General features: G+C 41.8%; 1 pseudogene; it reads left to right on the top strand.

Annotated features, from left to right (window-relative positions):
- Window positions 1–887: 887 nt before the first annotated feature.
- On the top strand, window positions 888–4,371 carry LOC144687993 (immunoglobulin lambda-1 light chain pseudogene; annotated as a pseudogene).
- Window positions 4,372–7,910: the final 3,539 nt, after the last annotated feature.

Genomic DNA, 7,910 nt, shown 5'->3' on the forward strand with positions numbered 1-7,910 from the left:
AACCTCCACTTTCCCAGGGAGTGTTCCCAACATTCTGACTGGAAGAACTCATTCACTCCGGTGGAATTTGTCTACCGGCTTGACGTGATCTGGGTGGCTCTACCTCTGATTTGAGGTGGACTGAAGGTGCACGGAGGGCGCAGGGTGGTGGGTGATGGTGTCGGGGTTAGTGTGCGCCAGGTGGCTACATTCCCAGCCAAGAGCGGACGTGAATGTCCCTGGATTCCATCGATCTTTCATCTAGTAGAAGAGGCAAAGCCAGTGTCTGATCCTTCCAACACTCTCGGGAATTGCTGTCCCTCCATCTCCCACATTTTACTCCATTTCCGTCTCCTAATTTCCCGATTGCACCTTAAAGACCGCCTTCTGGTGTCATGGCTGACCTGTGGTGGAAATAGTAGTTTAGAATAACACTCAAGGTCTGAAATGCCCCTTTGTTGGTGTCGGGGGCGAGTGTGGGGAAGCCTGGTCCCCTAGCCCTCAACCCGGAACATTGAGAAATGTGGGTGCAGGGCGAATTGGGTAGTTCATCCAACGATCAGGCAAAGAACGAGGAGCTAAATTGCATCATTTTGTGCTGTATGTTTCTATGATTCAAATCGCATTTACCAGGAAAATAAAGTCTAAACATTTACAGACTATGTCCGGGTACAGTATTAACGTTTGAGGCAAATGCTTGTATCGAAAGGTCATGATCTGAAGCGTTAACTCTGTTTATCTCTCGAGAGATAATGCCTGAACTGCTGAATGTTTCCAGCATTTTCTGGTTTTCTTTCAGTATTCTAACATCCGCAGTATTTTGATTATGTATGAGCTTCCTTGTATTTTCTGCTAGCCGAAGAGAATTTGTGATGGTCTTTGTATTTCAGAGAATCTGATTGGTTGAGATGAGAAGGCTCATTTGCATCCCAACACAAGGCAACACCTTCTTGAAGACAGGTGTTATTAAAAGACAGAGAGAGATTCAGACCGTTAACCCATCTTGTCATAGAACTGTCAGTACTTCGGTGGCTGACTGGGTCCATGCTTTCACTGTGTTCATTTTTTGCCTGGCAGGTGAGTATTTTAAAAAGTAGATTTACTGTAAAGACGCCTTTAGGAAGTCTTTTTGGATGATATTTCACGGGAGTTAAAACTCAATAGTTTGAACAATTAATTGGAGTGCATTTACACTCATTTAATGCCATTTTCTTTCAGTTTCAAACGCGGACATTACAGTAAATCAACCGCCTTCGAAATCGACTTCTCTCGGAGGAACCGTCCAAATAAGTTGCACCTTGTCCGGTGCCACCTTAGGAAGCAGCAACATATATTGGTACCAGCAGAAATCTGGAAATGCTCCTCGGTATCTGCTTTATCATTATGCTGGAAGCAGCACGAACAGAGCCTCCGGTGTTCCCGACCGGTTTTCTGGCTCGGTATTCGGCAACACAGGAACGTTAACTATCAGTAACGTTAAATCGGAGGACGGCGCGGACTATTACTGTGCTATATGGAAAAACAACATATTCAACTTCGGTGAAGGAACCAAACTGGGTGTTGGCAGTGAGTAAAATCATTTCCGTTATATTGTTCAAAGCGTGCTTCAGGTAAAGAAGTAAATAAAATAGGTGACTAGTTATTTTATTTCGCAGCAATTTTAATGCCCTTTTAACAATAGCACCATTAATTAAATTTAAATAATGCAAGACTACCCTGCTAAGTAGTTAAGATCTGAGCTTTCCAGTCCTATAATATTTTCTATGACTTCAGAATGGAGTTTTGGTCTATATTGAGCTGTTTTGCCCCAGTCACAATAACCAACCGCCTCAGAATCTCTCCGCCATAGAACGGGGTAATCAGTCAGAATCTTTAATCCTAATCCAAGATCGAGTGACCTTGCAGGGAAATAGAAAATGTCCAGTAACCACACGATTGATATCAATGGTTATGTATCGCGTCCCTTAAATACCTTTCCAAAACGCCGTGCCTGTTGGCACAAATAGATAATGATCACTTGCGCCAGGTACTTGAAATAATGGACATAGCCAAACATCAGCCCATATCAATTCTCCCTTCAGAACCGGAAGAGCAAAGAAAGGTCAAAAATGGATGTTAAATTTAACCTTCAATGTTCTGCGTTCTCAGCTCCTTATTAGTTTTTTTAGTTGAAACTGTTCTTGCACTGAATATAGCGGCTTTGAGTAACAACTGAAATTCAGTCCGAATATTGAGTTAAACTGGGCACACATGATGAATGGTCGCGCAGTGGGGAAACACTTCATTTATTGTGCGTTGGTTAATTGTGGTGCACCCTATGTAAGGCTTCGAATTCACAAAGCTGCCCATGAATATGACATATATAGTTCTCTGATGAAGCGCTTGCGGATTTTCAATTAAACAGTGAGTTGCGACCTGGTCCCTTCTGTAATGAAGGAAACATTGCCAAGTTTCACGTCAGTGCAGAGTCTTTTGAAAACTAACATATGTGCGAACATGAGATCAGTGGAATTACTAAATTCTTTCATTGTACTCGTACTGTTCACATTGTCAGATTGCCCTGTGTACTGGGCATGCGCCTTCGGGCAGAAACTTCGTGTTATTTCTGCTGTTGAAATCGGACCTGAGTTGTTGGTAATTTCGATGCACAGACCAGTAATCAGAGAAATCAGAATGTGACTCAAAGTAACAATTCCGTTGCATTAATAGTGTTGAACCTATTCAATTGTTACGCTTTCGACTTTAATGATGGAAGCAAATTCGCCCAAATTCTTTTAGCGCTATCCTTTGCTCTAGACCTATATAAATATATATCTTTCATACAAGTAATGTGCGTGCGCAGTTTAACTTGGCCGATCATGTGAAACGGCTGATGTAGCGTTGGTAACCGATTTTACATTTCTCCCGATTTTTATTTCTCTTTACTTCCGATGTAAAACGCTCTGTCCATTTATAACCAGTTTTACACTGTTGCACAAAGTTAAGATTTCCCCCATCATCTCCTCTTACAGACGAAGCAACACTGAAGCACAAAGCTCATACAAATAATTGAGTTGCCTTTATTTCACGGATTCTATCCGAAACATGCCAGAGCGTTAGCGGAAAGATTTTGTGTTAATGAGATCCTCATTATTTCCCACATGCAGCAGTGCGAGGAATCACTGGTTAATCTGCTTTCACACAATGAGGACAGCCTGTCGCGACTTCCTCCAATACTGCAATAGAGTAATTTAGGTCAATCAGGCGAGGATCTCGGTTTAATTCTTATACAAAGGCTGTCAGAACGGCCCGAGCCACATTCCCGTGGCTGGAATTTCAGTCTAGATTGCGGGGTCAGTTTCCGGTGTGGAGCTGAAAGCGTCTGACCCATCGGAGAAGAATATCACAGGGTGCAGTTACCTGAGCAAGTTCACCTACACTGTTCAGGGTCCTAGCATAAAAGTTCATCAGTGAAAACTTTGCAAAACTGATCAGCATTTCATCAAATTTATTGTGCTTCTAAATCTATTTATATTTGTTCCTGGCAGCAACGTCTCAATGTGGAGACACAGCAGCTACATAATGACCCTCTTATTGTCAGCAAAATATTAACAGCAAAGATATGTGTTATATCGTTCAGGAGTGACAATGCCAAATAAAATGTACATGTATTGTTTTGCTTCCTGTAAAGTTGAACAGACCCAGCTCCAGTCAGCCATTAAAACTTAAGTTCGCTTTTTCAGTTCCAAAAGTCCCACCGATCTCCCTCCTTCAGCCTTCTTCGGAAGACCGCGCAAAGCAAAGCAAAGCAAAAAACATCATCTATTTAATGAATGACAGAATTCGAATTGTAGTGTTTTGAAAAAATCTTATGCGTTCAGTCAAAGCAATTCCCCCCAAACCACTAAACTTAGTTTTGTTTAAACAGATCCGCAGGAACCATCTGTCTCTCTCCTTCCGCCTTCATCGGATCAAATCACAGCGAAAATCACGGCGACCCTGGTGTGTTTGGTGAGCGGTTTAAGCCAGGAGCTGTGGAGATTGAATGGACTGTCGATGGCAGTGTCAGAGGCAATGGGGTTGAGACTAGTCGGGTCCGGCAGGAGACGGACAACACGTTCAGTGTGAGCAGTTATCTGACTCTGTCAGCCTCAGACTGGAACTCACACGAGCTTTACTCCTGTCAGGTTAAACACGAGACTCAGGCAAACCCATTCCGATCAAGCATCTCAAGATCCAGCTGTATGTGATTTCGGTCACTGTACTTGACCCAGCTGAGAATATTTGTTCATTCCTATTAATTTCTTTCATGTAACGAAAAGGGTAGTAATTGATTGTATTTCTGAGATTTAAGCAATTAACCATTGCGGTTGGAGCTTCGCATTGTAAGAATTTCTATTTTTAAAGACTCTTCCATCGAGAGATTGCCAGTGTTAATTGAATCGTCGATGTTTATTAATTTACCTTTATGCACCCGATAACGATTATTAAAATGCAACAATATGGTTCTTGCACCTTTATCATTTAATCTCTATTAGACTTTTCCAGTACAGGCGTTGAATAAAATAACGTTCCGAACATCAAATGCAAAGCAGTTTTCGTTCCCGTTATTTCTGATGCAATATAAATCAGATCTCTTTTTTCCGATATTATTAAGACTAAAGTTACGAAGAGTGCGCGTAGATTTCTCGAGACAAATTGCGCCACTGCTTTGGTGTTCGACGAAGCAATTCTGTTCATCGTGTTCACACTGCAAATGTTTGTGTATGTGGCTGGATATATATCTCTAAACGAGTAGTATGCCCGAGGATTGGGACGATTTTAGAATTCAGCAAAGGAGGCCCAAGAGATTGATCTGTAAAGGGGAAAGAGGATTAGAGAGTAGAATAGCAAGAGTCACAACAAGATTATTAATGTTTCTAAACGTATATAAATAGGACTAGATTAATGAATATAAATGTCGTAAGATTAGCAGCATAAACAGGTGAAGTCATAATGCTGATTAAGGGAATGGAAGATGAACTAAATACAGACTGGATATCTGTTTTCAAGATAGAAGACGCAAAAACAACCCGGAAATAGCTAGGAACGAATGGTTTAGCGAGAATGAAGAAAATAAATTAACCAATACAAATTACTACGTGGCACAGGTGAAACTCATGTGAATAGCTTGTCGAAAATCCCCTGGATCTGGCGAACTGCATTTAGGCTTTTACACGAGGTAGCTGCAGAGATGCATTGATACCGTGCCTCCAGAATCCCTTAGATTCTAGAAACGTTCCCTAGGATTGGAAGGTTGCAAACATAACCCAGATAGTTAAGAAAGGAGGAATAAAGAAATGGGGAAATTTAAGCAGTTGGCCTAACATTAGTGATAGATGCTAGCATCTTCTTATTTGGGGCATGATGACAGGATAGTTAGAAAATCAGTGTTGGAGTATGTCACTAGTAAGGAGACTAAGGTGGAATCCATGGATGTGCATTTGTAGCATTTTCACAAATAAAACATTAAATCATGTGCCACACAAGCATTTATTACGCAAAATTAAGGCCCATGGGATTGGATGCAATATATATTAACATGAATTGAGATTGGTGAATGGACACAAACAGAAAATAGGAATAAATGGGTCATTTTTAGATTGGCAGGCTGGAGCTAGCGGTTTGATGCAAGGATCAGAGCTTGTGCCTCCGCAATCTACAAGGGAGAACCATCAAACCACAGAAAAGTTACTGCACAGAAAGAGGCCATTCAGCCCATTGTGTCTGCGCCGGCTGAAACAAGAACTAGCCGCCCATTCTAACCCCAGCTCCAGCACCCGGTCCGTAGTCTTACAGGTTACAGAACTTCAGGCGCAGACCCAGGTGCCTTTTGAAGGAATTCAGGGTTTCTGTCTGAACTAGTGAATTCCGGACACCTACCACTCTCTGGGGGAAAATAGTTTTACTAACATTCTTCTAATCTTTCTACCAATCACCTTCAATATATGCCCCCAGTAATTGACCTCGCTGCTAAGGGAAACAGTCTACTCTATCTAGGCCTTTCATAATTTTGTACACCTCAATCACCTTTAGCCCCGTCTGCTCTAAGGAAAACAACCCTAGCCCACCCAAGTTTCCTCATAGCTGCAATTTCTCAGCCCTGGCTCTGGTATTTTTGGAATCTTTGAAATTCTCTACAGCAGAGAGCTGTGGAAGCGTAATCGCTGTATATGTTCAAGACAGAGATTCACAGATTTTTAAAGTAAATTAACAAATTTTGGGATAGCTTCGGAAGGTGGAGTTGAGGTAGAATGTTGTTGAATGTCGCAGCAGACTCAAAGATCCAAATGGCATCTTCCTGTTCCTAATTTTTATGTTCTTATGTCCAGGTATTAAGTATTGATTATTGACGAAGGAAATAGGAAGGAATTTATTTTTTAATTGGCTTCATCATATAAATCATTCACGCTGAAGAAGTTGAAAATCTATTTGCTCAAGGTTTTAACAGAAAGGATGAAATCTGTCCTCTGCTTTGAGACGGATTGTCCGCGTGTTTAATGATGAGGGTTTCATCATAGACTAAACAATATCCATTTTAAATTGCACAGCGTATTAGCCGATGAGCAGATTGACCATGCTCTGTCCTGTAGCTGCACATGTGCGATATCTCACGTGCGAGCTGAGGAACGCCCTATGGTGCTGCCCACGATAGCAAAGCGGCGGCTACAGACATTTAGCAATTAAATTGATGAATAGCATAGGGTTTGGACAAAGAGAAGAAAAACAGATAAATAACCTATGGTTTTGTGGGTACAAACGAATTAACAGCGCTTCCACAGCATTGCTTTAATTTAATCGCAGCTGACACTGCAGATGATGCTATCTTTTGGATGAGATATCAAAACGAGTTCTTGCACGTGGGTGTAAAACAAAATCGATGACACTTTTGGACGATAAACAAGGCAAATTATTCTTGTGCCCTGGGCCAACACTTAAAGCTCCAGAAGCATCACTAGGAATGATGATGTTGTCCTGATGAAGTTTCTGCTTGCGGAAGTTTGCTGTGCATAAATTTGTTGCCTTGATGCCTACGTCACAACAGAGAGTACACTTCAAAAAGTATTTCATTGACTATGAAGGGCTCTAGGACAAGCCGCCATATAATTGCAAGGTGGAAAATTTACAGGAAAATGCGATAAGATGAGTAGAGTGGGATTCACTGGGCTGCTCTCCCAAAGAGCCAGTGCAGACTAGATGGCTACGTAATCTGTTTCTGTTCGGTACTGTAAATGATAGCCCCAAGGGGTAATATGCAAAGGTGAAAGACGAAAGGCTTCTAATGGGTTATTCGTGACTCGAGATATAACGCTGGCGTGGGAATCAATTGCTGCAGATGTTCCGTCTCTGATTCCACAGATGAAGACAGGAATTGACAGATTTCTAGATATTGGAAACTTTCAAGGGATATGGGAATAGAGCGGAAAAAGATGTTAAGGTAGAATGTCAGCCATGATCTACTTTAATAATGGACCGAGGGGCTGAACGGCCTACTCCTATTTCCTTTGTTCATTTAATACAAGAAATAAGGGAAGACAGCCTCACCTGCGTGGACAGAAGAGAGCCTTTGGTGGAAGCAGAGGTGGGTAACCATGTCAAGGGTAGCAGAGAGGTCGAGAAGAGAAAGGAAGAATTCTGAACCACAGTCACAATCATAGAGAGTGAAATTTGTTACTTCGCCATGGCGGGGCGGAAACTGGATTGTAAAGATTCAAACCTGGAATCGCGCGAACGATGAGCGTGGGTTTCAGCATCAACATCATGTTCAAGGAATTTGGAGATGGCTGGTAAATTACAAAGGCAGACGAGTTGAAGGCATTATTTTGAGGCCAGTAGTGATGACAGCAGCTTTGAATGGTAGGAGCCAGGTAGTGCTTGAGGACTGATGATCATTTATGATATTAGCTAGCCAA

Source organism: Cetorhinus maximus, chromosome 12 (assembly GCF_964194155.1).
Source record: "Cetorhinus maximus chromosome 12, sCetMax3.hap1.1, whole genome shotgun sequence".
Taxonomy (NCBI): domain Eukaryota; kingdom Metazoa; phylum Chordata; class Chondrichthyes; order Lamniformes; family Cetorhinidae; genus Cetorhinus; species Cetorhinus maximus.